Source organism: Diospyros lotus, chromosome 4, assembly GCF_014633365.1.
Source record: "Diospyros lotus cultivar Yz01 chromosome 4, ASM1463336v1, whole genome shotgun sequence".
Classification (NCBI taxonomy): domain Eukaryota; kingdom Viridiplantae; phylum Streptophyta; class Magnoliopsida; order Ericales; family Ebenaceae; genus Diospyros; species Diospyros lotus.
In genome coordinates this window covers 44,940,548-44,961,165 of record NC_068341.1, presented here as the reverse complement: position 1 = coordinate 44,961,165, position 20,618 = coordinate 44,940,548, and the positions used below count along the sequence as shown (strand labels likewise).

Sequence of the window (20,618 nt, the reverse complement as noted above, 5' to 3'; positions counted from 1 at the left end):
GTTTATTAAGCTCCTGTTTCTCTCCATTTCATGGATTAGATGGGTTAAGTTGTGCAAATAATTGTTGAAGGTTGCTTCCATGGCAGACTACTTTAATTATTTGATGAAATTAACTCATTCTATGTGATATAAATAGTTAAACTGGTCCATTTAATACTAAAATTCGGTGAGATACTGATTGGAATTGAATGAAATATGAGCCTTATAACTAAAAAGAAATAAAAAATTAATTAAAGTGATTGGTTATGTATACATGCATTTTATTGCCACTTGTAATTAGAATTTAGTTCTAATTATGATAAACGTCAAAAACAACTTTAGATAGTATTTGTTTCATATGATTGACTGATATTTAATGGTAAGTCTCTTCAGAGAATGGTTTTCATTAAGTCCCTGATCTAAAAGTTGCATCCTTTGGAATAGTGGGCTACAGTTTATACATGAATTTTTTATAAAACAAACAGTTTTTAGATTAAACTATATTGGTTATTTGGGTTCGGGGGGGTGGTTGAAATCTTGCAATTATGTTATTATTATTTTTAGAGGAAAATATGAAGAGAAAAAATTGGAGCTAGCCAATTTCTTTACATGGTCATGGAGCGAGAAATAAAATAAGGAGGAAGAGGATGACTGAGAAGGAAAATGTGCGATATGGAGGGAGGGATTGGTGGCAGTTAATAGTGTAACGCTCCGTTTTCCGAGCGCGTTATAATTCAGGATAATTCTAGGATAATTTTTTTTTTTTTAATACTACTAAAACTAAGACTAAACCATATCACTCCTTAAATATATCCCAAAAATTCCATTCATTTATCTCCAAGGAGAATCATCATAAATATCAAATGCGGAAGTTAGAATCGAACCTAATATCATAACATTAATCATAAATCAGTGCTTACATCACGGGAACATAAATTTCTCAACATGACTTAATACATAACATAAGTTCTCAACTAACATTAACCCTAAATAGGGTTCTACATCATCATTCCTCAAAACATTCAGAATTCGAAGTAGCAGAACTTAAATACATGAGCTACATAACATACATTCAATTGATCATACAACTCATCATGCACTTTGCTAAGTGCCATTTCATGTCTCATTTATCTTCGTTTCTGCTACAATTTTCATCTGGAATGTTTGAATATTCTAGGGGCAAAGCCCACGTTAGATGATGAATCATCTAAGTAAGGGAAATAAAACATTTAATGCTCGTGTATGTATGTAATGCACATAACATCATCTCTCTCATATTTGGGTCGACTGCACCTTAAGATTACCCGCCATTTTTCTAGTCTCTCTGCCAGACAGGGGTGTATGGGTGTACCCTTGGCAAAATAACGGTGCCAATACCTAATCCCAAACCAATGCATCGTATGACCGTGAATCTCATCATACTCATATGCATATTTCATAAATCAAAACATGTAAATACAATCTACATGACATACTCATAACAAGGCATGACAACATGATAAGATCATAACACTTAGTCTAGTTGGAAAGTACCACTTACCTTGTAAAAAGACAATTTTGCTCCTAACGTAATTTTGCCTCAAAATTTGCGTCGGATTTTTAATTGTACTCAATTATGAACCTTGACGTATCCTGGCACCATAATTACTTAAGAAAATTAGATTTCTAATTTTTCTCTAATTTCTCCAATTTCCTCCTATTATTTCCTCAAGATTATGAAATAAATACTTTCTCATAAAATTTTCTCAATTTCTCTTCACAATAATTCCTAAAACAATATTCCTACGCCCCAAAAATTTCCTCATAATTTTTAAAATCCACGCTCTATTTATTTCTCATTTTCTCTTTGATTTTCAAGCATCTATTGCCTCAAAAATCCATAATAAATACTAATCATGCATTTCTCTTCCAATTTCATTATCAAAAATTCTAAAATATCATTCTAATATTTCTAGAATTTTTAAAGAAATTTTTGAAAATAACTTACCTTCCCCCTGGAGTGATTTGGTATTCTTCTATATTGCGATGAAGTCTCGGTTTGCGTATCCAACAATGCCTTTTGCCACAAATTTTCACACGAACTTCTAAACCTAACCTATAGCATTTTTCTAGAAATTTTTGGTATTTTTCTCTATATTCTTTTTCTCTTTTTCAAATCTCTCTCTTACTCTCGAATCCTTCTTTCTTACAACCTTTCTCTTTCTAATTCAAGTCCTCCAATCTTTCAAATTTTCTCTATTTATAGAGATTGAATTAAGTTTAGTATAATTATAGTGATCCACTATTTTTTATTATTTTATAATTTTTTTAATTATTTTTCACTAAATCTCACTCATAATCTTTAATTATTTGTCCATACTCTACTTTATCTTCCACATTTCTCCATTAATTCACCCATTATCTTTGATTATTTGGCCACACTCTACTTTGTCTCCCACATTTCTCCATTAATTCATCCATTATCTTTGATTATTTGTCCACATCATATTTTGTCTCCCATATTTCTCCATTAATTCACCCATTATCTTTGATTATTTGTCCACACCATATTTTGTCTCCCACATTTTTCCATTAATTCACCCATTATTTTTGATTATTTGTCCACACTCTACTTTGTCTCCACATTTCTCCATTATTTCACCCACTATCTTTAAATTATTTTTTTTACTTTAATTATTTTCAACTAAATCTTATTTTGAATAGACTATTCTTTCATTTAGTTCATAAATTTTAAGCCCACTTTCTTACCCTACTAATTCTAAGCCCATTTACTTAGCCTTTTTCTTTTCTCAACTTAGCCCACTAACTATAAGCCCATTTACTTAGCCTTTTTCTTTTTCAATTTAGCCCACTAATTCTAAACCCATTTACTCATTCTTTTTTTTTTTTTTTTCAACTTAGACCACTAATTCTAAGCTCATTTACTTAACATTTATTTTTTTCAACTTAGCCTACTAACTTTAAGCCCATTTACTTAACATTTCATTTTTCAAGTTAGCCCACTAACTCTAAACCCATTAGTTTTCTCAATTATAATTTCTAATTAATGTCAAAAAATATTTTAAATACAAAATTAATTATTATTATTCTCAAAATACTAGGATATTACAAATAGCACGTGTTGTCTAATGAATTAGGGAACATATACTTGGTAGCTCCATTGGACACTTGTACAAAGAAATATAGATGACATTAGGATGGAAGAGGATCATTGAAATAGGAGATGTATAGTAGATATATAGATAGATGCACACACCAGTGTTTTCAAAACACTTGTACAAGGAAATAGAGATGACATTAGGATGGAAGAGGATCATTGAAACTGGAGATGTACAGTAGATATATAGATAGATGCACACAACAGTGTTTTCAAAAGTACTAAGCACACTTAAGTGCAGAAGGCTTATGTGTGGATTATGTGTAGCTTAAGCACAAAGGGCAAAGCGAAGCATTCACTTAACTGAAGTGAAGCGAACATAACAAAAGTTTATGCTTATAAACTTTTATAAATGTTGAAAATCCGAGATGATGAGATAACAAGCTATCTTATGATAAAGATAGCTTACGGAAGAGACACGGCCACATGGAGGTAGCTGAAGATAAGGATAAGGAAGATTGAAGTCCCAAGAGATTTAAGGAAGAGCTCCTAGATAATAGGAGAAATTATAGGAGCTAATATTATAAGAGATAATTGTCACGCATGGTAACAATGGCGCGATATCAGCTTAGGTGGATCTGTTTAGTGGTCTTTCCTTTCATGCTATGTTGTTTTATTTTATTTTACTTTATGCAATTGTACTTGTGGAATATGCTAACTGTAAGAAGTTAGGATATTTTAGGGGCAGGTCTACGTGTAAAGGGGCCTTGGGGAAAAGATAAAAGAGTTAGTTATTGGAGGTGGGATCTACTGTGGCAGCACCCCATGCTAAGGGCTTAAATACTCTCTAGACCTAGCTTGTGAGGTTATGAAATTGCAGAAGAATCTTATTCTCTTCTTGGCTATTCTCTCTCTCTCTCGCTCTTACTCTCTCTCTCTCTCTTTTTCACACTCAAATCTCCCTCTCACTGCTTCTAAGATCTTGAAATTGCAGAAGAATCTTATTCTCTTCTTGGCTGTGTTTCTATTGAGTTTGTGCCTTGTAGTCGGAACATCTCCTTCCAAAATTTGCTAATGAAAATTTTGTCTCTATCCGATACAATGGACCTTGGCATTCCATGAAGCCTCACCACTTCTTTAAAAAAAATTCCTGCCACCTCCTTAGCTGTAAACAGGTGTTCAAGGCCAATGAAATGCCCGTACTTATTAAGTCTGTCCACCACCACCACCAAAATTGAGTCCATCTTGCCGGACTTTGGCAATCCTTCAATGAAGTCCGTAGCAATGTTGTCCCAAATTTGGTTTGGGATAGGATGGGGTTGCAAGAGTCCCCCTGGTGCTAAGGCCATATATTTATTTTGTTAGAAAACCGAGCAATCACTTACATACCGATATATGTCCTCTTTCATTCCTTGCCAATAGACATTTGCCGCCACCCTTTTGTAAGTTTTTAAGAGCCTTGAATGTCCTCCTACACTTCCATCGTGCCCCTCATGAAGTAACAATGGAATGAGAGTGGATCCCTTTGGTAAATACAACCTTCCCTTGCAAAGGAGACGATTGTTCACTAGCTAGAAGCTAGGTTGTGAAGAAGGATCAGCTTGGAGATCTTTGATAATTCCTCGCAATATTTCATCTGCTTCTACCTCATTGGCTAACTGATCAATTTGAACCACCTTAGGCACTGTTAAGGCTGTTATTTTTGCTAGGTGGCAGATTCGTGACAGCCCATCAGCAACTTTATTCTCCAAACCTGGCCGATATTGTATTTCAAATTGGAACCCCATCAATTTCACCATCCATTTCAAGTATTTTGGACTCACCATCCGCTGTTCCATCAAGTATTTGAGACTCCTTTGATCAGTTTGAACCACAAACTTTCTATCTAACAAGTAGTGTCTCTATTTTTGCACATCAAACACTGTGGCCATCAGTTCCCTCTCATAAACAGATTTTTCCTCTCCAACTGACTAAAAGCATGACTGAAATAAGCAATAAGCCTTTGCTCTTGCATTAATACAACCCCCATACCTTGTCCCATGGCATCAGATTCAACGACGAAGGGCTTCCCAAAGTCCAACAAGGCTAAGATAGGTAGAGATACCATTTTAGCCTTAAGTTGCTGGAAGGCCTGCTCGGCTGCCACATCCCAAAAGAAATTGTTCTTCCTTATTCTCTCCGTTAGAGGCCTTGCCAACTTGCCATAATCCCTCTCAAAACGTCTATAATACCATATGAGGCCAAGAAACCCTCTCAATTCCTTCACCGTTGTAGGAGTAGGCCAATCTAACATAGCTTTTACCTTATTTCGATCAGCTAAAACCCCTTGCTGGGATATAATATGGCCTAAATATTCAATTTCCAACTACCCAAACACACACTTCTTCCTGTTGGCAAAGAGCTGGTTGTCCGTTAGTACCTTTCAGACACAACGTAAATGTTGTGTGTGCTGTTCAAAATTCCTGCTATACACCAATATATCATCGAAAAATACCAACACAAAACGCCTCAAATATTGTCTGAAAATATCATTCATCAACGATTGGAAGGTGGCTGACGCATTTGTCTACCTGAATGGCATTACTAGGAACTCGTAATGCCCTTCATGAGTCCTGAAAGCGGTTTTGGGAACATCCTCAGACTTGACTCTAATTTGATGGTAACTAGATTTCAAATCGAGCTTGGAGAAGACCATGGCACCGTGCAACTCATCAAGTAACTCCTTTATCATCGAAATGAGAAATTTGTCCGAAATAGTGACCTTGTTGAAAACCCTATAGTCCACACAAGAGCCACCCACAAAGGACTAGAAAATGGGCTGGAACTAGGCTGAACAATTCCAGCTGCCAACATCTCTCCCACCTTCTCAATTTCATTTTTTTTTGTAAATAAGGGTAGTGGTACGGTCTTACACTAACTGGGGTGGTTCCTGAAACCAAGTTTATGGCATGATCTTTCCTCCTGCAAGGTGGTAGCCCCTCTGGAGTAAAGAAAACCCTCTCAAACTCAGCCAACACCCCCCTTAGTATCACTGAAGCTTCCTTCTGATCATCTTTAATTTCGGTTGCCAGGGTTCCCAATTCCAACAGCATTCCCTCCCCATTTTCCTTAAAGGCTTTCACCATAGCCTTCAAGGACACCAAGGTCTTGCTCAAACTAGGATCCCCCTACAACGTTACAACTATGCCTCCTATTTGAAATTTCATCGTTAGGGTCTTTCAATCCATATTCATTTTTCCAACGGCTGATAGCCACTTCATTCCCAAAACTACATCTGAGCTCCCCAATTCTAGAGGTAAAAAATCCTCCACAATTTGCAGATTTCGGAGATTAAGTTTCAATCATTTGCAAATTCTAGCCCCTTGCACTGCTATTCCCGTTCCCATAATTACCCCATATCTTGTTGTTTCCACCCTTGGTAAACCTAACTGCTGCACTAGCTCGGTTGCTATAAAATTATGTGTTGCTCCTCCGTCAATAAGCACCACTACTGGCTGCCCTTTTATGTGTCCTCTTAGCTTCATCATTTGTGGTGTAGTCAATCCCACAATTGAGTTCATGGATAGCTCGATCACTTCCCCTCCACTCACCAACTCCCTCCAATGTTTCCTCCTCTCCCCCAACCTCTCCTATTTCTTCGTCATGGATTATCATAACCTGGAGTTCCTTGTTTTTGCACCTATGGTTTACCAAATACTTCTTATCGCAGCGAAAACAAAGGCCCTTTTCACGTTTAGCCTTCCATTTGGCCTCACTAAGCTGTTTAAAAGGGAAATTCTTGACACTTCCAGAGGCGTGAAATTGGAGTCCCGTTGGGGTCACGGACTTTTGGGAGGAAACTGAACTCTTCGTTGATACAGGGGACGTTCGGTTGGTGACAGATGGTGCAAGAGGGTACCCACTCTTTGGTGGTCCTGTTGTCCTGAAGCAGTTTTGAAGCATTCTTGTCCTCGATATTTTGAGCCACTGTCATGATCCAATCAAGCCCTCGGGGTTGCAACACCCTGATCTCAGCCCTTATTTCAGGTTTGAGACTGTTTAGGAATTGGCCTTCCAAAAATGCCTCAGGAACATTCGATACGGACGTGGCTAACGTCTCAAACATCAACCTATACTTTTTGACAGTTCCTTCTTGCCGGAGAGCCAAGAAACGCTCCTCCAATGACCCTTCTTGAGTGGAGCGAAACTTGCCTAGAATTTCCCTGCTTCAAGCCTTCCCAACTCCGAATTCCCCTTCGCCGCTATAAGAATGAGACCTAGGGTTTAAGAGATTGAGAGGTAGAGAGAAGACGAATACTCGTGCACTGGAAATTTTATTGAATGAATAAAATCAATAACAACAACTAAACAAGAGCTGCTTATATATGTAGCTTAACCGACAATGAGGCATTACCACCTAACACAAATAATAACATAACAACTATAAGAAAGAACATAAAACAGAACAGTAAACGACAAGCTAACATTATTTCAATGTTACATTCTCTTCTACACTTCCCCTCAAATCAAGCTTCTCTAGTGTCTCTGCACATAAGCTGTTAGAAAATGCTTCCTTTGCAGTATATCTTTGTTTACCAGTACATATAGGACTCCAAGTAAGCTGTAGTTTGCCACACAAGAGTTGAAACCTGTCCCGAGGTAGACTCTTAGTCAGAATATCAGCAACTTACTCTGAAGTAGGGACATACCGTATTTCCACTTCACCATTTTCAACTTTTTCTCTAACAAAATGAACACCAACACCAACATGTTTAGTGCGAGAGTGAAAAATTGGATTTTCAGCCATATTCTTGGCTGCCAAATTATCACACCATACAACATGAGTTGAAATAATAGAATATCCCAGCTTTGTAAACAATGACTTAAGCCATAGTAACTCCATCACTCCCAAGGCAACAACCCTATACTCAGCATCCCCTACTGATTGAGCAACCACAGACTGCTTTTTGGAACCCCAAACTATAAGATTGCTACCAAAATAAACACAAAATCCACTAGTACTCCTCCTGGTGACCTTGTAGTTAGCATGGTCTGTTTCAGTAAATACTGATAAGGTTAGATTTCCAGGTGTAGTGGAGAAAAACAAGCCCAAATCAGTAGTTCCCTTTATATATCGAAGCAGTCTCTTGCAAGCTGACCAATGTTGGCATTTAGGATGTGCTAAAAACTGACTCAACTTGTTAACAGCAAAGGCAATATTAGTCCTTGTATAGGTTAAATATTGTAAAGATCCTATAATTGTTCTATAGATAGCTGGATTAAAAAATCCTTCTCCTTCATTGGTTAAAGAAAGACCAGTAGTCATAGGAGTGTCAAAAGGCTTACAATCTTCCATCCCAGCTTTTTTCAACAAATCCACAACGTATTTAGTTTGAGTAAGATAAAGACCAGTCTTGTTTCTATACACCTCAAACCCGAGGAAGTAATTAATAGCTCCTAGAGTTTTTAAAGCAAACTGTTGATCAAGATCATGAATACAGGCCTGAAGTGCAGTAGAACTAGATCCGGTTAGAAATATATCATCCACATATACTAACAGAAACAACACATACTCAGTTGTTCGCTTGATAAACAAAGAAGCATCAGAAACTGATCTAACAAAACCCCAGTGAATTAAAGCTTCCTTCAATTTATTATACCAAGCACGAGGAGCTTGTTTCAATCCATACAAAGACTTTTTCAATTTACAAACATGATGAGGAGTAGCAGAATTAATAAACCCTTCTGGTTGAGCTATATACACAGTCTCAACTAAATCACCATTCAAAAATGCATTGTTAACATCCACTTGTTAAATTTCCCAACCAAAAGACTCTGCCATGGAAAACAAAACTCTAATGGTAGGAGCTTTAACCACTGGATTAATGGTTTCTGCATGGTCCACACTTGGATTTTGAAGAAATCCTTTGTCAACTAATTTGGCTTTATACTTTAAAATGGACCCATCAGGCTTAAACTTCACCCGAAAAACCCATTTATTCCCAATGAGATTCATATCATTAGTATAGGGAACCAATTCCCAAGTATTATTCCTTTGTAGGGAAACATATTCTTCTTCTATGGCTTTAACCCATCGTGAGTCTAAAAGAGCTTCTCTAACTGATGTAGGTTCAAGTGAGCTCACTAAGGCATGAGGAGAAGTAACAAGTTGTTTGGCTTTAAGCTGAGTGAGCATAGGGTGAACAGAAGGAACTAGAACAGGTTTATGTTTAGGAGTCTTAGAGATAAGAGGGGCAGATGATGTAGGAGGAAATGTGGTGGCAGAAGAAGGAACAGTGTCTGTGGATCTCAGAAAAGAACTTGGGGAATGAGCTACCAAGGGACACTTGCAAGAAGGAGATGAAGAAACAAAAGAACGAAGAAATTCAGTAGAAGGAACACTAGGCTTGAAACCATGAGGTAATGCAACAGGCACATTAGAGGAAGAAAATATGGTGGAGTAAGGAAAATCCCGAACATTAAATTGTACATGTTGGGTTGTATACACACGACCAGATGGATGTAAACATTATAACTAGCTTGAGATCTACTATATCCAATAAAGATACACTTGGTTGAATGAAACTCAAACTTGTGCTTGTTGTAAGGCCGAAGGAAAGGGAGACAAGCATAGCCAAACAGTTGGAGAAAATGATAATTGGGAGACTTCTGATATTATAGTTCAAATGGAGTCTGAAAATTAATCGATGAGGAAGGAAGAAGATTAATCACATGAACAACAGTTAGAAAAGCTTCAACCCAAAATGTTAAAGGCATTTTTGCATGGGCCAATAAGGTTAATCCCATTTCAGCTATATGCTGGTGTTTTTTCTCAGTGACCTCATTTTGTTGATGAGTGTGAGGACACGTAAACCTAAGCTGAATGCCATTACTCTGTAGGCACGAAATTCTCCCCTATTATTAGTTTGTAAGGCTTGAATTTTGGTTTGAAATTGAGTTTCAACAAGCTTATGAAAGGTAACAAATACTGATAGAAGATCGGATTTAGTTTTAAAGGATATAACCAAGTGTATCTAGTGTAAGCATCCACAAAAATGGCCTAATACCGAAAACCTTGCATTGACAACATAGGAGTTGGTCCCCATAGATCAGAATATACTAGTTGTAAGGGGCAAACAACAGTAATCTCATGTGTAGAAAAAAGGCAATCGATGCAATTTGCCATCTTGCAGGAATCAAAGAAAACTAAATTGGAAGATGAACAAGAAATTTCAATTTTATTCAACACAGTCCGAAGAACATTCAAAGAGGGATGACCCAATTTATTGTGCCAATCCTGGCATATACCAGTATTTTGAGCCAAATTTACATCATGTAACAATTCATGAACAAATGAAGATTGTCGGTTACAAACTTTCCTATTATTACAGGAAGTGGAAAAAGTACTAGCAGAATTAACAGAAATTGGCGCTAGGGATTGAACTGGAGTGCTTGTTGCAGCAGAACAAGAGGCTAGAACTAGTCGATATAGCCTATCCTTAAGGTGTCCTCGTAGAAGAACCTCCCCGGATCTTTTGTCCTTAATCAAACAGACATCAGAATGAAATTCATCCACCACATTATGATCTCTAGTAAGTTGAGAAACACTTAGAAGATTTTTATGTATACTAGGAACATGAAGAATATTAGGAATATAAAGAAAAGAATTGGAAGAGGTATTTAACATACCTGTACCGACATGAGTAATAGGCAACTGTTTACCATTGCCAATGGTAACTTTGTCCCCACCATGATAAGGTGAATGCAGGGACAAATTGTTAAGGTTCGAAGTAATGTGATTTGTGGTTCCGGAGTTCACAAACCAGGCTGGATTAGAAAAAGATGGTTGTTGTGGAGTAGCAAATTGCTCAGGAGTGTTATTATATGGTGAGCCTAGCATTGAACCGTTATCACTAGAGTAAACTCTAGTAGAATCACTAAAGGTAGCCATATAAGCACTTGAATCTAACTGATTTCTAGAATTATAACCACCAGAGGATCTACCAGTGCCTTGATTGGTTATTCGAGTAAAATTTCGATCAAACCGATAATAGCATTTATCCACTAAATGTCCTGGTTTCCCACACAACTGACAGTAAAATTTTCTGTTTGATCTACCTCTGCCTCTACCTCCTCTAAATCCAGGACCTCCTCATCTTTGAGAATATCCTCCTCTATTATAACCAGAATTTCCATTATTTTGATGTGAAACCATATTAACATTCATAGGAGAGGACAGTGAATCAAAATGTAGAGAAGATGAAGGTACATTCTTAGCAGCTAAGTGTTGTTCATGCATGAGTGACAAGTATTAAACCTTCTTGAAATCTATATCATCCATTTGATAGGTGATTAAACTCACAACAGTGTCATAATCTCGATCTAGACCATTAAGAATTGCAAGCAACAACTCCTTGTCACTTAAAGGTTCTCCTATAGTTGCAAGAGAATGACTTATGGTCTTGATCTTTAAAACATAGTCATTAATCGATAAATTCTCCTTTTTAACAGATCTTAATTGTTGCTTTAGCTGAAATGACTTGGCTATAGTTTGTCTAGCATACAATTTTTCAAGATAAGCCATACCTTGACAGATGATTCACAGTGAATCATCTGCGCTAACACTTCTTCGGTAATTGTGGAGAAGAGCCAGCTTAACAACAATTGATCAGATCGAAGCTAGCTCATGTATTCTGGATTGACTTCTTGATTCACAGTTGAACTAACTCCATTCGAGTCGAGCACATATTTTGAAGGAGGAGATGAGTTGTTCAAGAATGAAACCAAATCAAAGGCTCTTATAGTTGCTAAGATTTGAGCCTTCCAAAAGATATAATTCTTTGAATCAAGCTTCAGTGGAATGAAACTGAAAGCCTTAGACACTGCAGCAAAATCGAATTGAGAGACCGATGATAGATTTGAGGTAGATCTAGTAGGAGAAGGAGAGGAGGATCGATTTTCACGAATTGACGCCATTAGCGTGTTTGGCTCTGATACCATGTAAGAATGAGGCCTAGGGTTTAAGAGACTGAGAGGCAGAGAGAAGAAGAATACTCGTGCACTGGAAATCTTATTGAATGAATAAAATCAATAACAACAACTAAACAAGAGTTGCTTATATATGCAACTTAACCGACAATGAGGCATTACCGCCTAACACAAATAATAACATAACAGCTACAAGGAAGAACATAAAATGGAATAGTAAACAAGAAGCTAACACTATCTCAATGTTACATTCTCTTCTACAGCTGTGACTCCCATTGAAACCAAGCCAAAGTCGCGGTTTCAAAACATAGTGCGACCGTGTCTATCTTCTCCTATTCCGTTAGTTGATTTATCACAAAGTACCTTTCTGCTCGGAATATCCAATCATTCGGGTTCTCTCATTCGAATGTAGGCATCTCTAGCTGCCTTCCTCGTGTTTCTGACCGACACCCACCCCCGATTCCTCCTTCCAAGTCGTTGCCGCCTCCAATTCTAGGGGTTACTTCGGAATCCAAGGTGAATTTTGAAGGTCCTTCGCTCTCCTTGGACTTGCTATTTCTCTCACTCCTGCTTGTCCCACTTCGTTTGCATGAAGGCGAATTGTTCGATTATCACTGCCACATTCCGTTCCATCGTCTGTATATCTCCTCTCATGGCTTTGACTCCCCTTTGCATGCCATCCAGTCTCTCATGGCTTTGACTCCCCTTTGCATGCCATCCATCTTCGACTCCAAATCACCCACTCTCTCCGTTAAGTTCACCATGAGGATCGAAGTTCTCTGATACCAAAATGATGGGTACCTAAAAAAAATTCACTGCACTTTGATTCAATCCACCAATTGGATCAGGATTACAAGGAAAACAGGGCATTCGAGAGGCCCTTAACTCTCTAAGAACTGAGTCCAAAATAAAAAATCAGACCCTTTCCCACAATTTTCTCTCCTATTTATATTTTCGTCTCCTCCTCCTCTAACTAAATTTGGATTCTCCTCCAACTCTACAACCCCCTCGGGGCACATGGCTGTTATGCTAGCCAACCAATTTACTCTCCTACCCCTATCCCTTGGATCGTCTTTGGTACATCCAGTGGACCGGGGGCCTCTCACTATGCTAAAGTTGTTGACCTTCACACACACAAAACTCTGAATGTGTTGCGGTTTGTGCTTAAAGCACACTTTTTAAAACACTTGCTTACACAACTGACTAGTCGAGCAACCCCAAGTGACTCCTATTGTAGTGTTGAACTTAGATTTTCGTGCATCTGGAAGTGAGTGGAGCAAGAATCTAGAAGGTATTGTTGGTAATAGTTGTTTCCGAGAAAGAGAGGTATAAGGTGGGTGGGGGTGATATGGCCCACTTTGTCACGATTCCAAGGGTATAGTAGTAAATGTGCTAGTAGTTGTAGTATAATGCATTGGCTGTATTGTACCTTAGGATGTTGATTCATATTGTACCTTTTAGTTAACTACTAACTGAAAGAGAAAACAACCTATAAATAGTTTAAAGTAGTTAGAGAATGTACTGTGGAATGATATTCAGATTGCCTCTCTTAGATTCTCTCTTTTCTCTCGGTTCTCCCTAATTTCCTTCTCAATTCTCTGTTCTCCCTCTCGATCTCTTCTATTCTCACCTTTCTTTCTGTCTAATTCTCCCTCTAATTCTTGGTTCCTACCTAAAAAGCCCTAACTCAGATCTTAGGTGCGTGACATTTGGTATCATAGTAAGGTTATCCTTGGGAGTTGATTGCAGGCGATTTTCAAGAACCTGCAATAGAGGCAATCAATTTTAGGAAGCGTTGTCTGAGTCGATCAATTTCAAGAAACAATTTTTGTAGATTTAGGCTATTTTAGCAGGTGATACTAGGAGGCAGTAATTTCGATTGATTCAGAGGATACTAGTTATGTAGATCTAGCTGATATCAAGAGGCGAATTTCAAGAATTCTAGCCGATCTTAGGTTAATCAATCGTAACAGTTACTTCAACATAGTCGATTTTTGGTTGCTAACTTGTGAGGCGATACTTATATCTCTGTTGTTAATTGAAGCAAAGCCAAGCAATTTCCGGCGAGCTAGCTGAGACAGAAATGATTGATTCAAGAGCCTGTTTCTGATCTTAGGTGACTATCTAAACGAGGCAAGCAGTGGAGATGGAAGAAGAAAATCAAATGAAACAATTAGAAACCAGGCTGGACAATTTGGAAATAGGCTTAGGACAGATTTAGGTGGAGGCGAGTTGCTATTGAGTAGAAAGTGCCGAACAAGAGAAGGAATTGAGGAAGAATGCGCCGCAACAAGAAAACGAATCAAGGAAGCATGCATTGCAACAAGAAAAGGAATCCAAGAAGAACATGAAACACTCGCTAACCTCAACCACAAGCTGGATGACTTAGTAATTTTGATGTCAAAAAAATTTTAGTTTAGCCTACCAATGGAACTTCTTTTAAGATCTACTGCAGCAAAACCAATTCCAGTAGAAGCTTGAATCCTACCTAATACCTTCAATCTACAAAAAGCTATTGAATTAGCTGAATTGGACCAGGTAATACCGGATGCCAAGGAAAGAATGTTAGTTGATGGGAAAATCGACGTGACACCAATTGAGGAGATGTCTTTTGAAAATAAGGAAGTAAGAGATGCTGTGAATGTCAGAACATATACGATCACATCAACTTTGTATTTTGATGATTTTAAGTCTTTTTTTCTTGAAGAAATAGGTACTCCTCCAATACCTGATAATAATGCAAAGCTAGTATTTGAGGATCTACAGAATAGAGCCGGGGGGGGGGAAGAAAAAAAATATCAATGTTTGGCAACAGACTGTGTTGATCTTATAGGCACCACCAAGGAAATCATTGGAGATGATATTGTTGGAGATATCTTGGCAGCTATCTATGGAGAGGATTTGGTGCTGGTCTTAGCAAAGGTAAGTAAAGTAGGTGCTTCAAGAGAGCTTGAAATACTTGCTGAACAAAGAGATGTTGTTTCCTCTTTCATCCATAAGATAAAACCAAGAAGGAGAAGGAGAAAAGAGAAGGGAAGATGAACCAAATAGCAAAAAATGGGAATTGGATGAAGAAACAGCGGTGTCATGTACTTGCCAATTATAACTGTGTTGTATAGGTGAATGAAAGGTAGTTATAGACTGTTGTTGTATGTTGTACCTAGGGAAGCCTTAACATGTTGTACTTAGGCGATTAGGCTTTTGAGTGAGAAATACCCATGTGACAGGAGGATTAGCATAAAAGACGCTGATCCAACTAGTGGAGGCATTTGGAGAAAGTTCAATCAAATTCAATTCTGTATTCCTCCCTCCAATTCTCTTTCTCTCTCTCTCGATAATTCTCTCAGATTTCTATGATTTCCTTCCTATTGGAGGAGATTAATTGCCTGATCAATTGCTAGATCCCTTAAGATCTAACAATTTGGTATCAAAGCTTGTCCTTGGCCGGAGGGCTTTCCACGAATACCATCAATGGCTGAAGGAACTAGAATGAAGAATTTAGAGACTCAGTTGCAATAGTTTGGTTCAACAGTGATTGATTTGCAAGCTTGGGTGGACCAATTGGAGTTAGGCTCCAACAGGAATCACGAGGCCATCATGGCGGTCGACAGGAAACTAGATGGGGCGGTTACTCATATTCGGGAAGAATTGGGAGTTTAGATCAGAGAGCAACTCTTGGGATTCATGGTGATGTTTGCTAAGCAAAATCAGGTATGAATTTCTCCCAATCCCTCCTAGGGAGTGATTGGATCCAATTCTTCTCGAGTAGGGAGTGAATCAGAGGGCTATCAGAACTTTTGAATTAGGAGAAGATCAGTCGGAGACTGATGAGAATGTGTGGGGACGTAGACAGGAAGCACCGGTAGTGCAAACTCAACATGGTTTTCCTATGCCGCGATTGGATATTCCATTGTTCAATGGTGTGAGCCCTTGATGGTGGATTAGAAAATGTGAACAGATGTTTGAGTGGTATTGAGTGACAGAGAGATAGAAGGTGGTCGTGGTTGAGGCTTATCTCAATGATGAGGGCAATGCATGGTACCAAGGTTGGTCCAAGGTGCGAGGCGACTGTAGGTGGGATGATTTTGCAGAGGAATTATGCGAGAGGTTTGGAGATCGAGGGCTGACCGATATAGTGGAGGAGTTTAATAAGATTAGACAAGAAGGATTGGTGCTGGAATATCAGCTAAGATTGCATGAGCTGAAGGCATGTTAATTCATAACCCATACATGACAGGGGCCTACTTCGTTCCAAGCTTTATAAGTGGCTTGAATGAAGAATTGATGCCGATGGTGAAGGTGCTACAACATAAGACCCTTAAGCATGTGGCGGACAATGCAAGGCTGCATGAGATGATGGTAGAGGCATTGATGAGAAGGCAAAGATCAATAGCCAATGGGGGAAACCAAAGTGTTTTAACACCAGGGGGAAAGAGTTATATCGAGGAGATAAGCAAAGGATCTCAAGGGGCTTGAAGTTTACCATTACCCTCCCTTACAATTTAAGGAGGGAAGACGATCGAGTAGAGGAGGCAAGTTGGCCTCTGTTTTCAATGTAGGGATAAGTACTTCCCAAGCCACTAGTGTAAGAAATAACTATTGCTATTAGAAGTGGAAGAAGGAGAAGCAGCAGAGGAGGAAGACACACCTAATTCTCATGGAGAGGAAGATGAAGACAATAGTGAGATATCTCTGCACGCCCTGAAGAGATTGACTAATAGCAAAATAATCAAAGTGGAATGAAAGGTGGAGGATTGTAAGTTGATGATCCTAATTGATAGTGGGAGCACCCACAGTTTTTTGGATGAAGTACAGCTCGGACGTTGACATGCTCCTTAGTTAACACAATCTTTAACGGTGATGGTGGCCAATGGCAATAAGGTTACGAGCCGATCAACATGCGCGGGGTTCTGTTGGGAGATGCAAGGAGAAGAGTTTGAGGCTGATCTCAAGCTACTTAAATTAGGGGGGTGTGATGTGGTGCTAGGAGTAGATTGGATGAAACATGTGAGTCCAATCTGCTTCGACTTCAATAAAATGGAGGTAATATTCAAGGAGGAGGGCAGGAAAATGACCTTAACAGGTAGCAAGGAGGTAGGAATATGTAAAATGATCACAGGGAAAAGACAGTAGAAGATACTCAAGCACAAGATGAATCAAGTGGCTTAATTTTTTTCCATTCAAGCCACAGATCGGATGGAGGAGGATTTGGGATTAGAGGGGGAATTCATGTTGATTGTGGGCAGCTTGCTTCAATCTAACATAGAGGTACACCAACTTGACCTTCTTAATATACTCCTAGTTGAATTTGAGGATCTTTTCGTAGAGCCTAATTCCCTACCCCCTAGTTGATACCTTGACCACCTGATCAACCTAAAACCTAAGACAAAACCTATTAATACCATGGCCTAACGTTATCCTCCTAACCAAAAGACATAAATAGAAAAGATGGTCAAAGGGATGCTTTAGAAATCTCTCATCGGGCCAAGCCATAGCCCATTTGTATCACCTGTGTTATTAGTAAAAAAGAAAGATGACTCATGGCATTTTTGCATTGATTATTTCCAATTAAATGTTGTGACAATCAAAGACAAATTCCCTATTCCCCTTATTGAAGACCTATTGGATGAGTTGAAATCTGCTACCATTTTTTCTAAACTTGATCTCAGGTCTAGCTATCACCAAATCCATATGAACCCAACGGACATGCCAAAGACTGCATTTAGGACCCATCACGAACACTGTGAATTCCTTGTTATGCCCTTCGGCCTTACCAATGCACCCGCTACATTTCAATCCCTGATTAATCAAATTTTTGGGCCTCACTTAAGGAACTTTATCCTTGTATTCTTTGATGACATATTGATATATAGCTAGGCTTTTGAGCAACTAAAGATATCAATGAGCGAGGCCCCAGTGTTAGGCCTACTAGATTTCAGTAAGACTTTTGTGATAGAGACATATGTGTGTGGCATAGGTATTGTAGCTGTCCTTATGTAGGAAGGGAGACCCTTGGGCTTTATAAGTCAAGCATTGGCACCCAAACATGCAGGCCTAAGCATCTACGGAAGAGAGCTATTGGCAGTGATTTTTGTGGTGGAAAAATGGAGACACTACCTTGAGGGGGGCTAATTCATAATGAAAACTGATCATGAGAGCGTGAAGTTTTTGTTGTAACAAAAACTTCACACTCATTTACAAAAGAAGGGGATGACCAAGTTAATGGGCTTAGACTATGTCATATAGTACAAGAAAGGAAAGGAGAACATTGTAACTGATGTCCTATCCTGATGTCAAGAGGAAGGAACATCAATAACCAACATGGTGTTAATTCCATATTGGTGTCATGAGTGGCAGTGAGTTATGAAACTAATGATCAGACTAAGGCCCTACTTGAACAGTTGATTGTAAACCCTCTGAGTAAGAAGGGGTATACTCTAGTGAATGGATTGTTTTGATATCAAGGAAGGCTGGTCATTGGGGACTGTGAAGCACTAAAGAAGAAGATCCTACAAACCTTACATGAGTCTCCTCCTGGGGGATATTCAGGAATGCAAAACACCTATCATAAGGTGAAGCAACTCTTCTATTGGCCTAAGCATAAGGAGTCGGTGATTAGGTTTGTTATGGCTTGTGATGCGTGCAAGAGGTGCAAGCATGAGACGGTGGCCTTCTCGAGACTGTTACAACCATTGACAATCCCAGGATAGGCATGGGAGAGTGTCTCAATGGACTTTATAGAGGGGCTGCCAAAATCTGGGGAAGGAGGGGACTGCATTTTTGTAGTGGTGGATCGATTTATGAAATTTGCTCACTTCCTAAGCCTCACCCACCCATACACAACTCAGGAAGTGGCTAGAATCTTCTTAGACCAAGTGGTTAAGTTGCATGGCATCCCCAAGACCATGGTGTCAGATAGAGATAAGGTGTTCATTAGTTTATTGTGGGAGCCACTGTTGAGATCCTTGGGGGTAAACTGAGTATGTCATTAGCCTACCATCGTTAAATAGATGGACAGACCGGAAGGGTCAATCAATGCCTAGAGACCTATCTTCGATGCTTATGCTTCCTACACCCTAAAGGTTGGCACAAATGGCTCTCTCTAGCTCAATGGTGGTATAATTCTAGGCACAAATGGCTCTCTCTAGCTCAATGGTGGTATAATTCTAGTCACTATAGTTCCGTTAAAATGTCTCCCTTCAAAGCATTATTTGGGTACAAACCACCCCTCTTACTAGCCCTTCCAGATACCACAACTGTTGCAGCAATGGAGGAACACCTCCAACAGAGATAACAAATCCTACAACAGCTAAAAAGGGACCTGGCCAACGCTCGGAATCATATGAAACAATTAGTAGATAAAGGGCGAAGTTGAGGGCAACCCATCTCAAATCTCTAGAAACAAACCCCATTTCCAAACTGAGTCCCAAGTATTATGGTCCTTTCCCTATTGCGACAAAGGTTGGGAGTGTGGCTTACAAACTAAAATTACTAGAAGGATCTCAAATTCATCTAGTGTTCCACGTGTCATTGCTTAAGAAGTTTGCAGGAGTATAACCTGTGAGTCCTATGCTGCCTCTGGGAGTCATAGACACCAGCCCCCCTCTGGAGCCCCCTGCCATCCTAGACAAACAAGTCATCTACAAACAGGGAGCTCCAAGGATTACCTAAGTTATAAGGGAAGGATGTGATTCTTGTGATGGTGGATAGGTTAACCATGTTTGGTCACTTCATGAGCTTGGCATATCCATTCACAGCCTCGAAAGTAGCTAGAGGGCTGCTAGACTCGTTGTTAAGTTACGCAGATTGCCTCCATCCATTGTTCCAGATAGGGATAAGATCTTCACTAGTAACTTCTGGCAAGAATTATTCAAGAGTTTGGGGGTGAAATTGCATCTATCTACAGCATATCACCCAGAAATAGATGGACAGACTGAGAGAGTAAATCAGTGTTTGGAGTCTAACCTATGGTGTGTTTATTTTGCTAAACCAAAGAGTTGGAACAAATGGCTACCCCTAGCCCAATGGTGGTACAACACCAGCTTTCACAGTTCACTGAAGAGGACCCCATTCGAAGCTCTATTCAGTTATAAACCCCCGTATACTACCTGTTATTATGCAGTACTCGAGTGTGGAGATGGTAGTAGATTAGTACTTACAGCAGAGGCAGGAGGCTTTACAGGTGATTAAAAGGGAATTAACTACAACACAAAATAGAATGAAACAAATGGCAGACAAGAGGAGGAGTGATTGGTCATTTGAGTTGGGGGACATGGTGTACTTGAAGCTCAAAAGGTTCTAGTAGCAGCTCTTTTCTAACAATCCTAACTCAAAGCTAAATCCCAAGTACTGTGGTCCTTTTCCATATTAGCAAAGGTGGGAGAGGTGGCCTTCAGATTACAGTTGTCGGAGGGAGTGTCAACCCACCCTGTTTTTCATGTTTCTTTGCTAAAGAAATCCATTGGACTTGAGGACAGACCCAATGAGGATATTCCCTTACCGTTGGAAGATGCAGTAATTAATATGGAACCCTTAGTAGTGTTAGAAAAGAGGGTGATCTACCGAGACTCCCTGC

The 20,618-nt window shown here is 39.1% G+C and overlaps 1 protein-coding gene across 5 annotated transcripts in view; it reads left to right on the top strand.

Moving 5' to 3' along the window:
• Positions 1–20,618, top strand: part of LOC127799138 (TOM1-like protein 5) — a 66,447-nt gene that overhangs the window by 26,254 nt on the left and 19,575 nt on the right. The gene's annotated exons all lie outside the window — the stretch shown is intronic.